This window comes from Parasteatoda tepidariorum, chromosome 4 (assembly GCF_043381705.1).
Source record: "Parasteatoda tepidariorum isolate YZ-2023 chromosome 4, CAS_Ptep_4.0, whole genome shotgun sequence".
Classification (NCBI taxonomy): Eukaryota; Metazoa; Arthropoda; class Arachnida; order Araneae; family Theridiidae; genus Parasteatoda; species Parasteatoda tepidariorum.
Window position 1 is genome coordinate 36,876,034 of NC_092207.1, and position 25,243 is coordinate 36,901,276.

Sequence of the window (25,243 nt, forward strand, 5' to 3'; positions counted from 1 at the left end):
GTGTTTGACTATTTCTTTCTGTGTTTACATTACTTAGCGAAGCTGATTTTTCTAGCATTCAAACATAGTTTGAAATGCTTTACTGCACCTAATTTTTTTAATATTCAAACATTGCTTGTTTTAAATTTGGTTCTTATTTTAAAAAAGCTGAGTAGTTTTAAGTTTGGTTTTTTTCCCCCGTCTAATTGCTCAGGTGTCTGAAAAATTATATGCTAAATACATTTGAATGTAGGTGAATGTTTCTCATAAGCAATACATCAATTTAATATACAGTTCGCAATATAAAAAAGTGAATATCCTGAATAACTTCTGTGCTGTGTTATGCACAACTGCTTATGAATAACTGCTGTGTTATGCAATTATGATTTTATTTCCTTGAATATAAAATATGCTTTTTTTTTTCAAAATAAATATTTTCCCATAAAAATCTTAATATTTTAATATTAAAAGTAATTTAATATTTGAATATTAAAAGAGGAGGTTTGTATCATAATAAAAGATATAATAATTGTTACAAAATTCATAAAATGAAAATATACGTTTTTGAAATAACTTGGAGAATCTATTCAAATAGTTTCAAAATAAACTATTAAGCATATTAAGATCTACATAAAAAGTAACAAAAATAATAATAAAATTAACTTGAAGAAAAAATTTTGTTTATTATCGAGATTTTATTTTACACTGCTGTGTCACGCAATTCTGATTTTACTTCCTTGAATATAAAATATACTTTTGTTTTAAAAATAAATATTTTCCCTTAAAAATCTTAGTATTTTAACGCCTGACCCTTACAAAAAAATCGAGGTATAAAGGAGATTGTTATTTAAATACGTCTTTAGGTTGAACAGGGCGCAAATGAGGTTTCCAGAGGTTTATATGCATCAACCTGAGGTGTTTATTTTTACATCTGTGGAGAGGTAGATATTTACCACTTTAAAGTGTTTAATTTTCAACCTCAGGTTATTACTTATTGACCTGAAGTAAATTTTTAACACTTGTGGAAGTATTTATCAACCTAAGGTGTTTCATTTAACACTTCAGGTTATTATAAATCTTCCTCAGGTGTATTTTTTGACATTTGGATAGGTAATTTTTTACTTACTTGAGGTGTATTATGTTCGACCTCAGGTATCTAATTTTGTGCTTGTAGAGTTTTTATTTATCAACCTATCATTAACCATTTTATACTTCAGGTTATTATTAATCAACCTCAAATGTATTTTTCGACCGTTGGATAGCTTGATTTTTATGAACGTGAGGTGTTTGATGTCCTACTTTAGGTTATTATTTTTCAACCTCAAGTATAGATTTATATAGTTGTTGATGTATTTATTTATCTACTTAAGGTGTGTGTGCCATTTTACACTTCTGGTTATTATAAATCAACCTCGTGTATTTTTTGACACTTGGAAAGGTTATTTTTTGTAACCTCAAGTATGTATTTTTAGAAGTATTAATTTATCAGCCTAAGATGTTACATTTTACACTTCAGGCTTATATAGTTCAACCTAAAGTTGTTTTTTTTAATACTTACGAAAATAATAATTCCCAAACGGGAATTTATACGGTCCACCTAGTTTATTAGTTTTTCGCCTGACTATATAAAGAATGTAATATATATAAAAATATTAAATAGATTATATGAAAAATAATGTATATCATTACATTTTTTTCGGTAGTTGAGATCTTCATTTATCAATCTGAAGTTTATAATATTAAACTATCGGCAGTAATTGCTTTTTTTGTTAAGCTATAAAGAAAGTTTCAAATACATAATTCTTCTGCAATTTTAATATATTGAATTAAATCATCTTAAAATGACGCTTATCCAAATTCAACAGTTAAAAAATTTATTTGAGGGAACTTATATTTTTAGAAGATAGTTGTCTAAGGTGCTTGAATTTTTAAGGTTATTAAACTGCAAATTTAGATAATTAGTCAGCTGAAATTTAAGTTACTTTTATTTAAAGCTAAAATTTCTTTTTTTTTTACAAACCAACAAAATTGTTTTAAATATTGATTAAAAATAAATAGATTATAGTCTACCTGTTGAAACTCGGAATTATTGGAACCTAAAAGAAAAAAAATATGAATTAGTAAGAAAGTCATATTTACAATAATAATGGCAGGTTTTAAAATATTAGAAATTGTTTTTTTTTCATGATTTAAATTAATCATGATGAAATTAATTTCCTTTTTCAGATAAATGGCATTCCACTTCTGCCATTTCTATCCAATCCTCGTAGCTAAAAAGCGTGTCAGGTACCACAGCCACAAAATACACTGAAGAAAGTACTACCATTAACAACATTTATGGAAATTCAAATATATAATTCCAATCTTATTGTGAAATTTTAACACTTTTTATTTTCCTATACATCTGGTATCATTATGGTACTTGAAGTTTGACAGTTAGATTTTCTTTCTTTTTTCTTACAAATTTTAAACTCAATAAACTTAGCCTATATTTTTAAACTTTTTGTCAGACTTCATGAAACTAATAGCTTTTTTATAAGTTTTTAATTCTGATTCTGAAAAGGACTTCCGTTATTGTCAATCACATCAGAGTTTCTTAAAAAATAGAATCAAGAATCAGCAATCATTTAATAAATTAAAATTTTAAAGTTATGTACCAATTTTAATGCATTTTTTACTCTGAATCGAATAAAACTAATCACAAGCTGATACGGAGCATTTGTTTTAAAGTTGCGAGGAAAATATCTCCTATATAACTTATAATACCGAGCAAAATAAAAATAATTGCTAGTTGCTACAAACATTTGTTTAAATATAAAAACATCCCATTGGATTAAATTCAAAAAAATGCATATAACTTTCAAACAATAAATGCTTTTATTTATAATTGATTTTTATTAAATTCAGCATTAAAATTGCATAAGAAACAATGCTGACTTATTTCTAAAAAATTTGAGATTTCCGAAATTCGCTAATTTTTGAAGAAGAACCATAAACAGCAACATAAAAATGCTCATAACCTTGAAACAAATTGTCATATAAACTTGAAATCGGGTTTTATTTAATTCAGCTTAATATTCTGATAAGTAATAACAATCTGCTTAGTGTTTAGTAAATAATTAACATGGGTAAATTGCGAAAAAACAACATGTAGTGAAAAATATCAGTTCTATGATCAAACATGAAAAAGGGATCTAGTACAGTTACTAGTAGTATCAAGGAACTACTTGCGGAAAAGCTCTGTAAATGTAAATATATATATATATATATATTACAAAAAGGAATCGCATGTTAATCAGATTTAAAAAATGCAGTGTTATTATGCATAGTTTTACTCATAAACAACAATATAAACTTTGCATACAGATATCCAAGCAAATGATCAGCATACAGTTGTAGTAGAATTTCGAAGCAAAATTGCTATTTTAAAATCTTTCAATTATTTATTTATAACAGAAATTATGAACATTTTATTCAATTAATCAGCTTGCATACTGCTACGTTTAAAAAAATACATTTAAGCAAAATAAAAAGAAAAGTTATTTTTGATTAAATAGCAAACAATAAAATATAATGCGCAAAACCTTCTGTAACAATTTACTAGTAAAGTTACCCTAAACAGCGACGAGAAATATTCCGATTGTTCCCTCTCATTACTAAGTCTTCAACAATAGCCTCTAAGAATATCATCAGACTTAAATTATTTAAGATCAGAATGCGTCTTTACCAGAAAAATAATGAAATTTAAGTTTGAAAATTAAAGCATATTTGATTAAAATTGATAAAACTAAATTAATAAATGTCAAACACACTTATCGAATTTCGCATAGACTTTCTATTGTCAACACACACGCCTTTCGACGGCTCGCACGGAACTCTGGGAAGTGAGCTAGTTAATATGAAGTGTACTTTAAACAACCTTAAAATAAGCTTAGGTATAACTAAAATGTGTGACTTCATACACCTCAATAAATACCTGACTCTCTTTAGTTGCAATAACGTGAAATTTTTATACCTCATAAATACCTCTTTTGCTTCAAGTATCAGAAAAACAATCTTGTATACCTTAGAATTCAACTTATCAGTTTGGTTGATATGAATTGAATTTAAAACAGCCTCAAAATAAGCTTAGGTATAAATAAAATGACTTCATACACCTCAATAAATACCTCACTCTCCTTAGTTGAAATAAAGTCATTTTTATATTCCTTATAAATATCTCTTTTGTTACAAGTGTCAGAAAAACAACTTGGTATACCTTAAAAATCACCTTATCAGTCTGGTTGAGAAGAAGTGAATTTAAAACTACCTCAAAATGAGCTTAGGTATAAATAAAATGACTTCATACAACTCAATAAATACCTCACTCTCTTTAGTTGAAATAAGGTAAATTTTTTTATACCTCACAAATACCTTTTTTGCTATAAGTATCAGAAAAACAAACTGTATACTTTGAAAAGCACATCATCAGCCTAGTTGATTTGAAGTGAATTTTAAACAACTTCAAAATGATCTGAAATGTATACAAAAAAATCTCGTACACCCGAATTACAACCTTTAGGAGGTATAATTTTTATGGATGTTTTCTGAACAACCTCGAATATACCTCAAAACAACCTCGATACCTCAAATATACCTTAAAGTTTCGTTAGGGGATCGTTAAACAATTGTATAGACCAGAAAAGATTGTATGAACATTCATATAAACTTATAACATTCATACTGTTCATAAAGACCATAACGTCTATAAATATTTGCATAAACAATAACATAGACATAGACCAAGTTTGAGCCGGAGTCTTATAGAAAAATTTGACTTAGTTGGGTTGCTAAAGCTTTTGAAAAAAAAATTCTACATTTTTTTTCTTCAAATTCTTGTATTAGTTATTTTTTTTAATTTTTATTTTAATTGTGTTCCAATGATCAATTAGTTACAGAGTTATTCTAAGTATAGATTTATAAGACTGAATTCTGAAACAGGTATTTTAGAGCAAAAAGTATATAAATGGTGAAATATAATGAGAAATTGGCCAGCATTTTTTTTATTAATTTTATTATTCATTATTTATTTTTTAGCGAAATCATTACTGATTTTTGATTAATCATTTTGTTTATTATTAATTTTTTTATCATTCATTAAAAAAAAAATTTTTTTTTCATAAATCATTTTGATATGCATTAAATTTATTAATTTATTATTATTAATTTTTTTATCATTCATTAAAAAAAAATTTTTTTTTTCGTAAATCATTTTGATATGCATTAAATTTTGCATTGATTATTTATTTTTCTTATTTTCTAATTAATTATTTTAATACTTATCAAAATTTTGTTAATTATTTTTTTATTTATTTAAACTATTATTATTTATTAAATTTATTACTTAATTTATTATTTTAATGTTTGCTTAAATTATTACCGATCATTATACTGTTTATTTAATTTATTATTAATTATTTTATTATTAATCACATGTGATAAATTATTTACATTATTAATAACCATTTTATTATTGGTTTTATTAATTATTAACGATTACAATTTTTATCAATAGTTAATATAAAAATTTAATCCTATCTTATGTATTCTCTTTGCATTATTTATTACCTTGATATATACCTTTTAATTCACATGTATCTTATCTATATGTTTAATGGTAAAAGTTATCAGACAATGTAAAAAACATTAATGCAAATTATTTCGTATTTGAGCCTAGGTATTTAAAAAAGAGAAGAGAAGAAAAGCATTCTATTCTACCCACTTTCACTTTTGAAGCGTCCTTTCGCAACCACTGTTGACATTTGAAAAATGTATTCTAAGATCACTTTTTCAATTCTGTTTCACTTTTGCAGATTCCTTAACAATTCACACTCCCCATTAGAATGTGGTTAAATAGACAATCATTATTTTCCTCACGTAGGTACTTGAAACGAAAAAAAAGTAAGCTTTATTTATTTTATTGTTATTCTTTAATAATTTTTAGCAAAACTATTAATATCCCCCTTTTTTTTAAAAAAAAAAAAGCTTTTAACTTATAATTTGCAAGCCGTACGAAGGACTATGCAACTTTTATAAAGTTCAAATTTAAAATTGCAATAATATCTACATTAAATGCTTTTATACAGGATAATTATTTTATAAGAGAAATTTAATTTCATTGTATGAATTCAATAAAATCAAATTAGTCTATTCTAAGATCGCCACCCTTTCAATTCTGTTTCACTTTCGCAGCTTCCAACACAATTCACATTCGTATTAAGAAGGTGGTTAAAAAGACCATCACTATTACTCTCACGTCGCTATTTGAAAGGAAAAATAAGTAAAAATAATTCATTTTAGTGTTATTATTCCATAAATTTTAGCAAAACTATAAATATCTTCCTTTTTATTAAAAAAATTAAAGCTCAAAAGTATGTATATATATATATNTAGAAGCAATCGTTTTATGCTTTCTGAATAGTTGAAAAGTAATAATTTCAATCTGGAATTATAATTAAATACCAAGTTTTGCCTTCTTCTTTAGATAATATATATATATATATATATATATATACAAGAAAACACGAAGAAAGTTAAGTACCTTTAGTTAAGTATTAAGTACCTTTTTAAATAAAATTTCATCCTTATTTCTTTCTTTTTTTTTAAAACTGTTGTTTGTTACTTTTTTTACTTAACTTATTATTTCCCCCCTTTTTTTTCATATGTCTATAATTTTTCTTTGTTAAAATGAAATATTGTATTTTTTTCTAATTAAAAACCTTTAATTGCATGAGTCAAAAAATTATGAATGAATTGCATTATGCTCCTGAAATCAAAATCAGATATTATGATATTTTCTTAATGTACACATTGGATCGTATAAATCAATTCTGAATAATTGAATACAATTTCTGATTAAACTTAATCATATTATTTAAAACAAATTGTAATATGATAATTTTAAAATTAAAATTTTCATTGTATAAATTATTGAATTGTAAATTAATTGCATCGTATAATTTAAATAAAATTTAATAATATATTTTTTAAGTTTGAGTATTTGATTATTTATATCAAATATTTATGAATGAACTGAATCATGTTATTTAGAGCGAATTAAATTATTTTAACGGTTTAAAATTAAAATCTTTTATTAAGGTATTTATAAAATTATTAATGAACTGAAATAATTATATAGAAAAATAAAATTTTTTAACATAGAAAATGTAAAAACTGAATATTTAAATATAGAAACTTTCGCTTTTGCTTTTACGTAAATTTAAATTAAAACGATTAATATGTGCCCACCTTTCTTTTCTCTTTTTCCCCTTATGAGTTTTTAAACAAATACTTTTGATACGTTTATGTTTTAGAAACGTTAAAAAATGAATTGAAAAAATAAATGCGTGTTAGGAATATTTTGAATCAAATTATCATTTTTGTAAGTGTTATATTAATCTTGAATCTGGATTTTCCAAAATTTGAATTAAAATAGCATAATTTCATAAAATTGAAACTTTTAATTAAGTGAGCCATAAAATCATTACTAAAATGAATGATTTTTAGCAATACAAATTTCAGAATATAGAAAAATTTTTATTTCTTAAATTACAATTACTAGTATTGTCCCTTGTATTTTTTTCTATTAGGAGTTTAAGCTAAATCTATTGCATTACGTCTAAAGATCTTTGATGTAATAATAAAATTTACTTTCAATTATTATAAAAGTTACTCTGCATTAAAAAATTTTATATATTGAATCAAAATTTTAAAAAGGAAGATTAATTTTGAAACAGCAAGATTTTATTTATTATTATTTTATAAAATAAAAAGGTTTCATTATATAAGTATATGCAAATTGAAATAAATCATATAGGAAAGAAACTGAGTTTTAAATTCTTATACTAAAAAAATTTTCGATGTGATAGGTATAAAATATTTTCTAGATTACAGCTTCACTTTAATTTATATTCTGATTTATAATTATAATACAGCTTTCATTCTCTAATTTAACAGAAGAAGTGGCTTTATGAAACTCCTTTTATTCAGGATAATATTTTTATTAATTTATTTGAAGCTATTAAATTAAATTTAATTCCAAATTCAGCAATGAACATAATTTTATTTTCTATTCGTGAATCTCGTGTTTCTCAACATTATATATATTTTTTTAACTATTTTTAAAATTATTATTATTAAAGCCAAAGCAATTATGAAAATACTCTATTCCTTAAAATATATTTTCAATAAGTTTTCTCTTCTTGTTAATATTATTCTTATGGAAATTATAACGATGCAATAAAAAATTTAAACAAAATTTTTTATCTAAAAATTCACAGTAAAAAATTTAAACAAAATTAAATTATTTAGCGAAAAATTGAAATTTTCATATTATTTGATTTAGAGTTTTTACAACAAAAAAAAAAAATAAAGAAATCTAGAAATGTGCTTCTGAGAAGGAATACAATTGAAGCAGTATTACAGCACTTTTTATTTTTTAAAATAAGTAATTAATTTTTATGCTTTTATCCCATATGGAGATTATAGAGCTTTCAACTTTAATAAAGAGTTGGCAATTCCTGCTCTGAATTTTCTATTCATATTTATATTTTTGAATTTATAGAAAGATAAATAGGTTTAAAAAAAGCTTTTATGAAAAAAAAGATTGCGGTTGTTTAATATTTTATTTTTTGTTCTGAAATTTTTGTAACTATAAGTGAACCGGAATAATAAAATCATCTGTGTAAAATAAAAATGCAAGTATTTAGTTATTTATTAAAAAGCTTTGGTCATAAGTTTCATAAATCTCACTTCATAATTTTAATAAAGAACAAAAATATGCGCTACTTTTAAAAATTCATTGTAACAATATTTCAAACACGTTATATCAAAAGTCAAATGTTCATATTGCAATCAAATTGGTTGAATATTAGAGATGGTGTTGTGTCTAAAAACGTTATTTGAAGTTTAATAACAAAGTATCTTTAATTTATACTTGCGTCAATGCAGAAAGACTACAACCTTCTGATTTCTAGGAATTTCAAATTGAACTTCTAGGAAATGTTCTTAAAGGTGTGTATGGTCAAATTATGTAAAATAAATATGAAAAACATGTTTTATTTATTTATTTTAAAATTTATAAGGGTATATTCTCCCTTCACGTGATTTTGCTGATTTCATATAATAATGTTTTTGTTGGTGGCGTTAAACAAAACAGCTTTAATTTCATAAAACATGTTAAAACCCTAGATGCTCCATGTTTTTTTTAATTTTGTCTTAATCTGACCTGAATATTTCAAACGGGGCTTATTATTGTAATTTATTGGTAACTGAATTTTTGTAAATTTATACACTGTGAAAAATTCCGCATCAAATTACAGTATAAAGTACCGGCACTTTGGACGTATCATCTGTGAAATCCATTTCACCGACAAATCCATTTTTACCGTAAAATTTTATACAGTAACTTTTACAGTAATATTTATTTAATTAGGGTAATTCCTTGATTTTATTATAATTGTTACTTTAAAATCATCATCAGGTTTCAGATTTCATTCAGTTTTATCAGATTTCTTGTTCCGTAACATGTTCTGGTAAAAATGGATTTTATGGAAAGAAGTTCCGGCATCCTGAGTACCTGTACTTTTCACCGAATTTGATGAGAAATTTTTTACAGTGTTGAATCAAGTGTAATATATAATAAAAGAATATTAATGTATAATGAAAGAATATTACTTATAATAAAAGAGTATTAAGTTTAAAAGTGCGAACAGATATACATAATATTTAATATATTTACTTTCTTTACTAATAGCTGCAATACAGTGTGAGAAATAAAAACCGAAAACCCAAAATAACTTTTGATCGAATTTTCCCGCACTAAGATAGTTCGAAGGAAAAAACCTTAAATGTAATATATGCTAATTGATTAGTGCAAATGATATATCAAAATTGCTAGAATACTCAGAAAAGCGTACACTGAAGAAAACTATTACCGTAATACCACCGTAATGTACGGTAATGGCATTTCTGGTAAATAAGCAACATAATTCTTGTAATAAAACTAAAATACATGGCATTTAAACCATTCATTTGGTAATTTTTCCGTTCATATGGTAACGGTTAATCGAAAATTTTGGCTTTCAAAATTATAGTTTTATTACCAAACATTTGAAAATATAAAACTTAAAAGTAAATTTTACCGAATCTATAGATTTTATACCATGCTCTAAGGTATCCAGGGGTCTGTCCAGACATTTTGTGAAAGGTCCGCTTTTTGTAAAATTGTGAAAAAATTACTCATAATTTGGGAATATAAAATAAACGCTAAGCTACATTCTTTCAACTAGGGTCCTGCTTTTATGAATTTGTGCAAATAGGTTTCGGTTATTGCAAAAAAAAATTTTAAGGAGTTTTTAAATTGTAAATAGATACAAGATTATGCTCAGCACTGTAAAATTATAGTAAAAAAAATTAAATTTTCAAAAATAAACAGCGATTACTGCTTCTAAATTAGAGATACAGCATACAAATATTTGGTATTTAGCCTATACTGCTGACGAATTCATTTTGGACGAATAGTGGAAGAAGCGTCTGCCGAAGACAAAACTTAATTCGTTTACATCCATCTTTCTTGTTTTTCCCCCTGGGAAGGGTTTATTCGATTAACAAAACAATAATAAAGATTAACAAATTTGTGAAGGGGCCGATTAAAAGAAAAATCATTTTGTGAAGGGTCCGTTTTTAAGTTAAAATATTTTGTGAAGGGTCCGTTTTTATGAAAAGATATTTTGTGAAGGGTCCGTTAACAAACCCAAATTTCTTCTAAACAGACCCCTGGTATCATAATAAAATTATCAAATTTTACCAAATTTTATCATATATTATAAAATTTTATTTTATTGTTAATTTTATCAAATAGATTGCCAATGCTCTTTGGTAAAAAATACCAAGTTTATGAGCATGTTATTAGAAAGCTAAATTTGAATGTCTTAAAAAAGTTAGTTTCATTGAGCCCATTTTTGACCATATATATCAGTTATAAAATATTATTAGATTTACAAATTTTATGAAATTTTTTTTAACGATAGCGTACATTTAACAAAACATTAGCGACTATGGTCCATCTAAAAGTGACTCACAATTCCACAGAAATTATTGTTTCGACTAGATATTGATTTTAAAATGGTATTGAGTATAAAATTTTCGGCTATTAACACAGCCTCCTTAATTTATTTTTTAATTTTTGTCTTAATATCTAGAAGAATATTGTTGAGTTTCATTACTTATATACTAACAATTGATTTACATTCGAAAAAAATTTTGTCACTTTTCTTGGCTTACTTTTTCTTGGCTCAATTTCAGATTTTAAATAGTTTTTTTGACACTTTGCGTTGCGTCCGATATTTTCAAATAATTTCAAATTCGTTGCAGACGTGCCGTCATATATGTTATTTTTTCGAAGAATAATTATAGTTATTTTCTTGCAAGTTTTTATATTGCCTGTCATTTATTTAAATTTAAAACGTTTCATTTCAATAACTTATTAGTGATTAAAAATTTTAATTATTTAAAGAGGAATTAGTTTTAAAGAGCCGGCCAGGTGGCCGAGCGGTTAGCGCTCCTGACTGCGAAGCCAATGGCTGCGGGTTCGAATCCCGCTCTGGGCATGGTTGTTTCTCTCTCTCTTGTGTTGTCCTCTGTTGTGTGTGATGTATGAATGTGGCCCACTGTATAAACGAGGTTGTGGCAGTGTGGTGTGGGCAATGTTACTCACCTCCGTGACTTTGGTTCAAAGGTGCCCACTGGGTAACTCAAAATAAGTAAACACTCTGGAATCTTCTTAGGGAAACGAATAAAGTTCAGTGCCTGCCATTGGAAAAAAAGCTTTAAAGATTTTAATAATTAATTTGAATTTAACAAAATATTAAATGGGTTTATCTTAGTAGCGAGTGAAGCGAGCATGCTTTGCAAAGCAAATCATATGAGATTGCTGAGCAATCTTCGGGGATTGGGCAGCGTCTGCGAACAGGGGGTGGAGTCCATCAGTCATCATTGTTTTTTGACTATCATCATGTTTTGACTATCTTTTATATTATCTTCATATACATTTGTATGGAAACTTTTTATTAATAAAAAGATTCCATGCAGATTTAGTTTTCGTTTCTTCTGGGATAAAACGCGAACCTAATAATTTTGTTTTGCAACTTCATACACGAACTTATTTTTCTAATTCTTATTTAATTTTTGATTGCTATAAACTTTGATAAACAAAGAGACTATTTAGAAATGGGGCTAAAAATTAATTTTTAATATTGCTTTATAATTTTTAATAATTATTTTGAAGTCAATAATTTAATTGCATAACGTTGACGGAATGCAGTTTTATATAAATCTTACTGCAAAAATATATNCATGCACTAATAACTTAGAGAAAGTTCTATAGAGTGCTTTACAATTGCTAAGGACGGACAAACTTTTATCTAATAGTCATGAATAACTATTACGGTGTCACAACAGTTATTAAAATAGCAGATTATTCAGTAAAAACTTTTATTTGATAAGAAGAAAGATGTCTTAATAAAAGATTTAGTGTAATTTGGTAAGATACTGCAAATTTTTTAAAAAAGAAAAAGGCTATTGTCTGTAAATTTGAGTGCCATGCACTAATAACTTAGAGAAAGTTCTATAGAGTGCTTTACAATTGCTAAGGACGGACAAACTTTTATCTAATAGTCATGAATAACTATTACGGTGTCACAACAGTTATTAAAATAGCAGATTATTCAGTAAAAACTTTTATTTCATAAGAAGAAAGATGTCTTAATAAAAGATTAAGTGTAATTTTATAAGATACTGCAAATTTTTAAAAAAGAGATAGGCTATTGTTTGTAAATTTGAGTGCCATGCACTAATATCTTAGAGAAAAAAGTGACGAAAAACAAAAGTGCCACACTTATATTGATTTTTGTTAATTTTAGTGCAAAAATAAATTAGAATTTTTTTCTTAACTGTTGGAAGCATTTAAAAACTTCCACTTCAGTAAGTTACTTCAGTAAGTTAAGCCACTTCAGTAAGTTAATCACAGGTATTAGGATCTAAATTTTAGAATTCTCTACAACTCCCAAAGTAGAGTACTACTGACACGTTTTCCGGATCTTAAAAACAAATCATATTTTGGGCGGAAGTTTTCGTTATCTTCTCATTCAAAATTCCTGGTAATTTTGGTGTTCGAGAAATCAATATAAAAGATAATTCTAATACTCTCAGTTTTTTTTTCTTTGACTAAAGAAAAAGATATCTTATCTTCCGGAACGTTATGCTTCCGATATATTTTTATCGTTATTATCATCGAACGTCGAACTATGATTTTTAATGATAAAATTTTTTAAATTTAGAATTCAACTTGACCTTGCATTAAACAGGTATTATCGGAATTTAATTAAATGTGTTTCAAAGTGTAAAATATTAGCAAGTTTTTCATTAAAATTTTTAACTAGAAACATGTTAAGATTACCATTCAAATTTCTGTAAAAACAATTTATAAACTCAGAGTGCGTCATAGTCTAATTACCTGATCTTTGAAGCTAAGATATATGCAAGTTATATATTTACATTTCTTATAAGAAACTTGTTAAAAATGCTTCAAAATTTCTGTTAAAATTTTTTAAACCCAAACAGAGTGCGTTTTGTAATATTATATGTTTTTTGACGTTAAAATATGAGGAAGTTCTACATTTGAATTTTTCATAAGTATCATGATAAAATAGTTTATCAAATTTCTATACGGCAATCTGTAAAACCAAACAGAGTTTTAACTTTAAAATATTGGCAAGTCCTACATTTTTAACAAGAAGCATGTTAAAATTAGCATTCAAATTTCTCTAAATACGATTTATTAATTCAGTAAAAGTGCATGATAGAAATATCCTTTGCTTTTATTTGTTAAAATATTGGCAAGTTCTACATTTGTATTTTTCATATTAAAATATATCAAAAATAACATTAAAAGTTCTGTATAACAATCGGTAATTCCAGACAGAGTATGATGCATCTTTTTTTTTATATTGTTAAAATATTGGCAAGTCCAACATTTTTCACTAGAAGCATGTTAAAATTGGCATTCAAATTTCTCTCAAAACGATTTATAAACTTAGAAAAAGTGTGTTTTTGCTTTTATTTGTTAAAATAATGGCAAGTCCGACATTTATATTTATCTTAAGAAACATGTTAAAATAAATTTTCATCTTTTGCTCAACACTTTTTTTCACTTTTCTGTTTGCGAGAAATATTATTTTTTTGAAAATAAATTTTTTTAAATTAAAATCCAGGAAAAGGTTAAAAAAAACTTTCTATTTATATTGTTTCCTCAGTAAAATTGTGTTCTGTTTCCTAATTGAAACAGTATGTTGTTGAAAAAGTGTTTTCTTACATAAAATTATACTAAACGAAGCACAATAACTTAATTATGTTGAATCGGTAAATAATCTTTTAATGATAAATCACTATCGGAAAAATGCTTTCAATTAGATTTAAGTGTTCAAATAGAAATTTTATTTGCTTATTTTATTATTATTATTTTACTTATTTAAGTCATTAAATCAAACATAATCGCATCTCCTTTAATTAAACTGCAGTGCCTAAAAAAGAAACCCCCAAATAACTTTGAATCTAATGATCGGATTTTCAGGTACTATAAATCTTACTAGTTAATAGTCACTATTATTCAAGAAAATATTAGGCGAAGGTCTAGTGATAGTAGATGATTTCAGAGACTGATTTACTTAAAGACCGACATTCGGGACAAGTACCAAAGGTTCCTTTTCAAGGACCCCTTATGTAATTGTTCAACATTTGCTTTGGAACTTTTAACTATATATATGTCGGTATTTGTAGCTTAGACACACACACACACAGAAAAAAAAAAGAATAATCTGAAATAACTTTTGATATAATGATCGAATCTTCACGTACTGGGATCAGTTGGAGGAAATGACCTTAAATATGTTAATTAATTAGTGCAGGCGATATTTTAAGTTACTTAATCAGATAAAAAAAAAGTACTTTCTCTGAATAAACAAGCATTTTTTCCGTCGGATTTCGATTCCTTACCCTCAAGAGTCAGGAATGATGGTGGTTAGCCGTAAACTGGATGACATGAAAAATTTAATGAATAAAGGCAGGAATACTTCAATCACCCATCATAATTACCCCGGCTTGCATCATCAGATTTCCATATTTTCTGATCACTATAACGCTTCGAAAATGCTTGCTCCTGATATTTGCTCAAAGCTGCAGCTGATGTTAGTTAATCCGACTGATAAATTTTGCAGGCTAGATAATAAAAGGTTCCTGCTAAAGTTGCTATTTACATCATGGATTAAAACAAAAACTTGATAAAATATATTGTATAACTTAATGTAACAAAACCAACATTGCTTCCCGGCTCCCCTAATATATTCACAAAGAAGATTCAATTAATCACAAAAATTAAAAAATAAATGCAAATTGAAAGCGTAAAACTAAAATAAAAGTATCTCACAAAATTTTTATTCGATGCTAGAAAAACAAAGACTAAATACAGTGATAAAATTTTTAGTATTTAAGAAATTTTAAAATAATTACTGTTTAAAGAAAAGCAGTAAGGAAGTGAAAATTAATTAACAAAAATATAAACATAATCATTAAATTTATAAAAGGAAAAAATAAAAAAATCAGCATTCTGAACTTAAAAAAAATAATAAAAAATTATACTTAAGATTATAATTTATGGAGAGGAGAGGCATCAAACAATGCTATAATATTCAATTTTGTTCAAAATTGATGTAATTTTAAGTTTAATACTGAGAATAAACAAGGGAAACTGAGTAATAAAAGTATAGAAATGCATAAAATTTTGAAACCTGAAAATCAACATTAAATCAATGAAAGGGCATTTGCATATTATTTTAATAAATTTAGCGCATAAAATTATAAAATTATGCAATAATTAACTAATAATTTTAAATTAAATTGGAAATATTTTAAATCACTAAAAAAAACACACACACAATAAAGTAGAATATTTAGAGAGAAAAATGAAGACTAATTCAATAAATTCACGACTAACTATAAGAAAAACAGGTATGTTTTTTAAATTTTTTTAAACTAAAATTGAATTATTTTAAAGAAATCACTTAAAGATTAAATAAAATAGAACAAAATTATTATAAAACATCTGAAATAAGTGCATTTTCATTGTTATTTTCCACAAGCAAGCGAGAGAAAAAAACTTTTTGAGAGGGAAAAAATAAGAGAGCAAAAAGTTTTTTTCTTTGAATCTTGATTTTTCCAGACTCCGGTGCCCTACGAAGCCGCTTACCAGGCTTACGCACCGGACAAGCCCTGACGAAGCGGGATGACTTAAAATCAGGGTAAAAAAAAATCCTAGTATATTTTTAAAAAATTGACCTTACGAGATGAAACTATTTCATTTCATTCAATTAAAAGCGCATAGAAATTTTTAATAAAATAACACATTTTTAGAAACATTTTCATTTTATAATTATTATCTCACTTATGTGTGCAAATTTTACTATACTCATGTTAGAGCAGCGATGGGATAGAGCATTCTCCTTCCAATGAAGCAAACCGGGTTCGAATCCCAGTCGATATGAAATCCGCATCCGGCTTGCACTGACCACAGTGCTGACGTGAAATATCCTCAGTGGTAGACGGATCTTGGGTTAGAGTCCCCTTGCCATCAGGCTAACCGTGGGGGGTTCTCGTGGTCTTCCTCTCCATTTAACGCAAATGCGGTTTAGCTTCATAAAAAAGTTCTCCACGAAGACAAATTTCTCCCAATACTCGGTCCAGGAGTTCCCTTGTCTTCTGGATTGGGTTCAAAATTACAAGGCTACGAAGTTGAACATTAGTAGTCGTAAACCCAAAAATTAGGTCGGCTACTTAACGACGTTATAATATTATAATAAAATAATGTACTCATGTTAAAATTGATTCGACTGTTCAACGACAGCTATAAAATAAAGCATACACTTGATAGATTTAGCCTAATTTTTTCAATAATTGTCTCTATCTGACTGTATCAGGGGAAAACTTTTATTTATAAAGATTATATAGCAGATAGACTCGGTAAATTATCTTAATTCTCTCCTTATACTCCGATTTAGTTGTGAAACAAAGTCTGAAGTAATTGTGTGTAATTATGTAGGAAGGTATTTTTTTCCCTTCATATTTTTTTAAATATCAAACCTGTTAATTATCAATTGCAGGCAAACTGTCGAATACTTTTCTTCTTTTTTAAAAGTGATTATATTTAGTTTCATTGCTATAACATCAGAAACATACATAATGTACAATTATTGCACCCCAGTTGGCAATAAATAGAACGTTTGTTTCACTTCAGAATCCCGAAAGATGGATGGAATCGTTTGATGATATGCGTCATATAGATGATGTCATGCTCAAATCTACCTACTTCTCTTGATTTTTTGTGATACATTCTCGGAATTTCTGCTTACATTTCAGACCCGTATAAATAGTCAAATAAATTAATGTGTAAACATGTAACTTAGTCTTAATAGAGACTAACACTATATTCTGGTTAACTATAAAATGATATCGAACTATTCAAAAGAAAGTCATAGCGCTTTAGATTTGAAAACTATGAAAATTTTCTTTGCAATTTTTTATTTAAAGTTAAAAAAGAAAACCTTTGAAAATATTATTCAATAGTTAAAAATATATTTATATTGAGACAGTTTTGCGGATAAATTACACACAAAAAATAAAGTTAAAATATTTATTTTTGTTACAAATTATGGTAACAACTTATAGTTATTATGGCTTATACAAGAGCATAAAACTTAAATTAGATCCCACATTTACTGCAATTGGGGCCGTGGTAGCCCAGTGGTTAGAGAATTGTGCTCCGGTTCGACGGGGATGGGGTTCGAACCTCAACTCTGCTAAGACCCACCGAGTACATGCGATATACGTGCGGATGTCCTGTGGTTGGCTGTTGAACAGTAGTATTCGGTATAGGGATCTGGAGAAAATTTCCCTCCTCTTCAGATCTATGTCTAAATTGAGGAAATGACCCCACAAATAAAATCCCCTCAGCAGTTCATAAAAATTTTGATGGTGTGTCTTTCCTCTGTGATGCTTCCCAGGCCGTCGCCAATAGTCCAATGTGCAGCTCTAGTGTGGTGTAAATAAAGTACGTACCTACTACAATAGTTTTTAGTTTTTCAGACTGAAACTTAGCTTATCTTAGTTAGCAGGTCTAGATATTAAATATTTTTCAAAGAAGTATATATTGTTAGAGGAAGACATCAAATATCATTAGAAAAATATTTTTTTTTTTCCATATTGACAGACGAGAAGAAATTTATTACATATCTTCAGCTCCGGCAAGAAGATTTTAAAAATAATGAACTAACTAGGAATTAAATTTTTTCTCTTTTAAAAAAATTGATCATGCGTTTAAAATAAGGTACAGAAAGTTGGCTATCAAAGTTTCTGTAATTTTTGCATAGGTTCTATGAATTGTCAGTTAATTAATTTTATTAGCAATGTGGCGACAGATATGTTTTACCGCAATAATTTTGGCCACACCCCCTTTTAATGTAAAATACCCTGCTATACCTCAAGGGTTGAGAGTTTTTTTATACATAATATTTTTGAGTTATTATATCATTTACAATAAAATACACATTGTGAATTTTTTTTATCACAGCTCAAATTAGTTTTGGTGTATAAATATTGCTCATAACATAATCACATTGTTACAGAATAAGATTTATATTAACTACTTAAATGAGATAATGAATAATTTTACACTCTATACTCATTTTTCCTTTTAGAATGGAAAATTTATTGCTGTTTCTTTCAAATATTTATTCCAAGAAAACCGTTTTGCAATTTATATTTATTTAATGATAAATAACTTGTGGGATTTGCATCCTTTCTCGTGACTCGAACAGTGAATCAAGGACAAAGAATCAACCAATCAGCTTTGCTCTCCAGCGATTGTATTTTAATTATGTATTGTAAAACATAATTTGTAATGATCGTTGACTGCTGATTGGTTGATATTAAGGCCCTGAGAACTATTGATATGCTTTGGAGATAAGAACAAATGAATGTAAAAGAATGTAATGAAAATACTAACTAGGCCAATTCCTTGGGAAAGATTTTATTGAGTGTCATTATTACATTCATAATGATCTATTTTAAATTATTGGTAAGGTTGAAGGAATAAGCAAAACTATCTTTTATTTATTTTATTTATTTACATGATGCAAAAAACGGTCAAAAACATTGTTGTTGGTACATTCATATTGGCCAGAAAAATCATATAATTAAATCCTTACGACATAGATAAGAAATCAGGAAATATTTATCTCTCATATGCTCAATAAGTAATAAAAATAACAAATTTGCCTTTAAATTATTTATTTATCCCTTATTTATCGGTTATACTTACTTATAGCCCGTACATTATATTTTTCAAACTGCATGAAGTAGCTATTATAAGAAGCTTTGTATATGTTTACAGTACGATTTATGTAAAACTGCATTCCGTCAACGTAGGCAATTAAATTATTGATTTCAATATAATTATTAAAAATTCTAAAGCAATATTGAAAATTAACTTTTAGCACCATTTCTAAACAATCTCTTTCGTTATCAAAGTTTATAGCAATCAAAAATTAAATAAGAATTAGAAGAAAAAAAATTATTAATTAGAAAAAAAAAATTAGGTTTACAATTCATCCCACTAGAAACGAAAACTACACCTGTATGGAATCTTTAGATTAATAAAAAGATTCCATACAGTTATATAAACGATAATATAAAAGATAGTATAAGTATGCTGATATTTAGAAAACAGTGATGACTGGTAGGATCCACCTCCTTATCGTAGACACTCCCCAATACCCGAAGATTGCTTAGCAATCTTATATGATTTGCGTGGCAAAACAAGCTCGCTTCGATCGCAGCTAAGATAAACCCATTTAATGTTCTGTTAAATTTAAATCAATTATTAAAACCTTTAAAACTGATTCCTCTTTAAGAAATTTAAATTTTTAATCACTAATAAGTTATTGAAATAAAATATTTTAAATTTAAATAAACGACATGCAATAGAAAAACTTGCAAAAGCAAAACAATAATTGTGTCTTAACAACATAGATGACGGCACGCCTACAGAGAATTTCATTTTTTGTATTTTAACCGTCGTTGAACAGCAGACCCAATTTTGGGTTTACGACTACTAATTATCAACTCCGTAGCCATGTGATTTTGAGCTAATCCAGAAGACGAGGAAACTCCTGAATCAGTATCCTCAGAGATATGATTTGTGATGGGAACATGGAGGACTTTGTGACTCGACATATTTAACGTGCACCAGTCACCATTTACTACAAGGGAGTCTTCGGCTGTAGGCGATCGAACTCACGGCCACTTAGACATGGACCCAGTGCCCTACCAACCAGTCTATCCCGGCCTCCTACAGAGAATTTAAAATTATTTGAAAGTAGCGGGAAATTCACACAATTTTAAGACGCAACGCAAAGTGTCAAACTAAAATCTAAAATTGAGCCAAGAAAAAGTATTCTTGCAAGTGAAGTTGCAAAATTTTTGTCGAATATAAATCAATTAGTTAGTATATTAATAAGAAACTCAGCAATTTTCTTCTGGATATTGCGAAAAAATTAAAAAATAAAATAAAGAGGCTGTATTACTAGGCGAAAATTTGATATACGCAGTACCATTTCGAAATCTATATTTAGTCGAAACGATAATTTCTGTGGAATTGTGATTCACTTTTAAAAGGACCATAGTCGTTTCGACACAACATTTTAATAAATTATTGCAAATAACACTGGTTAAAAATTAGAAGAAAAAAAATGAAATGTCGTAATCAGCAAGCTGAAGTTTCTAAATTTCTATACAAACAAAAAGTGATATTTCAAATTAACTATGCTTAAAAAAAAAAGGTCTACCTCCCTAAATGTGCTATATAAGAAAGGCAAGTTAACTTATAAGTTTTCATCGTATATTCTGATCCCCATACAAATCATAGAACTTTCCCAACTAAACTGAAAAATAACTTTACACCATATGTATCAGTTGCGTTTCTCACCCCCCCCCTACACACACAATATTCTAAATTGCTCTTTCTTTCTCTCTCTTATGAGATGTATAAACATGAGATGTTCATTCGGTTGTTAAAAAGCGGTAAAGTGAGACATAACTAAAGCCAAACGGTTAGCGTTGGCCGGGATTCGATTTCGAGTCAGCCGCTACCGCTACTTAGCCGCTATGTTTGCCGAGTTACCCGCTATGCTAACCGTTACACCACCAACGCCTGCAGGCGGCAGTTGAGAATTCATATAATATTTTATCAACTCGTTTTTCTGTTTCTTATTACTATGAATAGCTCTTAAGAGTGGACAATATAATTAGGATATGTCTGAAATTTAAAATTTGCTATGAAATTACTTATCAGAACAACCTTTTTCCATATAACCTAATAAACAAACAGGAAAGAAAAATCCTTTTAAAATTCACCGATAGAGTAAGTAAACGAACGTATATAATTTTTTTAGTAATATACTCAAACTTTAGTGAACAGGGTGTCCTTAATGAAATGTATAAAGCGGGGGGGNGGGGGGGGGGGGGGGGAAACGGATTACCCTTATTAACTTTTGATCTAATGAACGGATTTTCGCGTACTAAAGCTTAATCTTATTGGTCTAAGGGGATGACCTCAAATATGCATAATCAATTAGCAAGGGCAATATTTCATGTTATGAAATCAGACATAAAAACGTATTTTCCCTGAATAAACATTCCTTTTTCCTGATGGATTTGGCCCCCTTATACTCAAAATATGAGGGAACCATGGTGTTTCAGAGGATAGAGCACGTAACTCGAAAATGAAGTGGCCCAAGTTCGAATACCATGAACATGGAGGCTGGCATTTATGCTCCCGGAGAGGTCATCTATCATAAAAATGGTTTTCTGGTAGATACAGATCGTTCCAATACCGGTGGTGACTGGTGGATGCGTATTCTGCTCCCGGCTCGCACCGACCATAGTGCTAACGTAAAATATCCTCAGTAGTAAACAGATCATAGGTTAGAATTCCCTTGCCGTCGGGCTATTCGTGGGAGGTTGTCGTTTTCCACACCATGTAACGCAAGTGCGGGTTAGTTCCATCAAAAAGTCCTCCACAAAGGCTAGTTTGTCCTAATGCTTGATCCAGGTGTTCCTTTGTCCTCTGGATTGGTTTTAAAATTATAAGGCTATGGAGTTGAACATTGATAGTCACAAACTCAGAATTGAGTCAGCTCTTCGAAGCCGGTTATATATATTTTAAAAAAAATATGAGGGTTAGTCGTAATCTGGGAAATATCGTCCAAATATTTTAAGCAGAAGAGCGATCGACAGTTTGGACCCCTTAATATTAACTTGACTTACTGGCGCATTTCGCTAACTTCGAAATTTTTTTGTTGTTGACCGGATCGAATTATTTTTGTATATAATATTCGTTTATTCAAAGATAATTCCATGCAGAAAATAAATTTTAAAAATTATTTATTAATTTTTATTATTTTTTTTAATAATCGGAAAACTTTGAATTGCAAGGAATAATATTTTTCACATCATTTTATAGAATGTAATTTTGTATAGCAAAATACAAATTTTGATCGAAATCAGGGGAATTTTAAAATAGTTATACATTTTAAACAAAATTTAGAGATTTTTTATTTGGGTTGATTTAAAGCCATTAAGAAGGGGAAAATCCGATCAATAGTTATTTTGGGTGGTGTTTCGCTTTTTTTTTCTTTCATCGTGCACTGTGCACTTAAATATCTTTTGATTAAGACGTTTAACAATCATGGTTCTTTAAGAGATTTTTCATTCTCATAAGCATAATTTTTTTCTGGATAATTTTAGCATAACTATTTTCTTCTATATATTTTGAGGGATAAAAAACCAGTCTGCTTTTTCAAAGAAAGTTCACTGAGGAAAAAAACTTATGGTTTAAAAGCTACCGAAATATGGTAAAATTTACCGTGCGTCTAAGCTCTATGGGAACACCAAAAAGATTGGTAATTTTTAACAAAACACATTGCTAACGTTAATTAACAATAAAATATAGTTTTATAATGTATGATAAAATTTGGTAAATTTTAATAAGTTTATCATGATACCTAAGAGTATGGTATAAGCACGATTTATTCGGTAAAATCTGTTTTTCAGTTTTCTAATTTTTAAATGTGTGGTAATTAAAACTATAATTTGGAAAACCAGAATTTCTGGTAAAACGTTACCATATGAACGAAAAAATTACCAAATGAATGGTTTGAGTACCGAGTATTTTGATTTTATTACCAGAATTATGGTTCTTTTTTTTTTCCTGTCAGAAATGCCATTACGATATATTGCGGTAATATTACCAATTTCTTTTTCTCAGTGTAAGTTTTTCTGTGTATTCTACCAATTTTAATATATAATTTGCACTAATCAATTAATATATTTAAGATTTAAGATCTTTTCTTTGAACTATCTTAGTACGTGAAAATCCGATCATCCAATCAAAAGTTTTTCTTTGTTCTCGGTTTTTATTTCACGCACTGAACTGCAGCTATTAGTAAAGAAAGTAAATATTTTAAATATTATGTACATCTGTTCACACTTTTTAAATTTAATATTTTTTTATTAATAATAATTTAATTTTGTTAATATTCTATTATTACATATTACACTTGATTCTACACTGTAAAAAATTTCTCATCAAATTACGGTGAAAAGTACAGGTACTGGTACTCAGGATGCCATGACTTCTTACCATGAAATTTAGTTTTACCGGATTTGCAGAACAAAAATTCTGATTTACCTTAACTTTTACGGCAACAATTATAGTGAAATCGCGGAATCAACCCTATTGAAACAAAAATTACGGTATAATATTTTACGGTAAAAATGGATTTGTCCGAAAAATGGATTCCACAGATGATGGTCACAAAGTCTCGGTAGTTTATACCGTAATTTGATGCGGAATTTTTCACAATGTATCAATTTACAGAAATTCAGTTACTAATAAATTACAACAATAAGCCTATTTTAAACATTCTGGTAGATTTAAATAGAAAAAAAAACATGGAGCGTCTAGGGTTTCAACATGTTTTATGAAATTAACGCTGTTTCGTTTAACGCCACCAACAAAATCATTACTATACGATGACAGCAAAATCCCGTGAAGGAAGAATACCCTCATAAATTTTAAAATAAACAAATAAAACATGTTTTTTATATTTATTTTACATAATTTGGGCATACACACCTTTAAGAACATTTCCTAGAAATCCAATTTGAAATTCTCAGAAATCAGAAAGTTGTGGTCTTTCTACATTGACGCGAGTATAAATTAAAGATGCTTTGTTATTAAACTTCAAATAACGCTTCTAGACACAACACCTTCTCTAATATTCAACCAATTTGATTGCAATATAAACATTTGACTTTTGATATAACGTCCTCTAATTGTTTGAAATTATGTTACAGTGAATTTTTAAAAGTAGCGCATATTTTTGTTCTGTATTAAAATTATAAAGTGAGATTTTTTGAAACTTCTGAATTATGAACTTCTGAAACTTTTAATAAATAACAAAATACTTGCATTTTTATTTTACACAGATGATTTTATTATTCCGATTTACTAATAGTTACAAAAAAATCTTTTTTTTCCGTGAAAGCTTTTTTTAAACCTATTTATCTTTCTATAAATTCAAAAATATAAATATGAATAGAAAATTCAGAGCAGGAATTGCCCGTTCCTCATAAAAAATGAAAGCTCTATAATCTCCATATGGGATAATAATATAACAATTCATTACTTATACTTTTGAAATAAAAAGTGCTGTTATACTGTTTCAAATGTATTCAAATTTCTAGATTTTTTTTTTTTTGTAAAAACTCTAAATAAAATTATTAAAAAATGTTAATTTTTTGTTAAATAATTTAAATTTTTTTAAATTCTTTACTGTGAATTTTTAGAAAAATTTTTTTTTTAAATTCTCTATTGCATCCTTATAATTTCCATAAAAATATTATCAACAAGAAGAGAAAATTTATTGAAAATATATTTTAAGGAATAAAATATCTTCATAATTGCTTTGACTTAAATAATAATAATTTTAAAAATAGTTAAAAAAAATATAATATTGAGAAACACGAGTTTCACGAATAGAAAATAAAATTATGTTCA

At 27.4% G+C, this 25,243-nt stretch overlaps 1 protein-coding gene across 1 annotated transcript in view; it reads left to right on the forward strand.

The window, feature by feature from the left end:
- The first annotated feature begins 5,707 nt into the window (after positions 1 to 5,707).
- Positions 5,708 to 25,243, forward strand: part of LOC107453230 (uncharacterized) — a 56,932-nt gene continuing 37,396 nt past the window's right edge. Inside the window, exon 1 of the mRNA XM_071179675.1 lies at positions 5,708 to 5,919. The gene's annotated coding sequence lies outside the window, so the exon portion shown is untranslated. The remainder of the gene's footprint in view (positions 5,920 to 25,243) is intronic.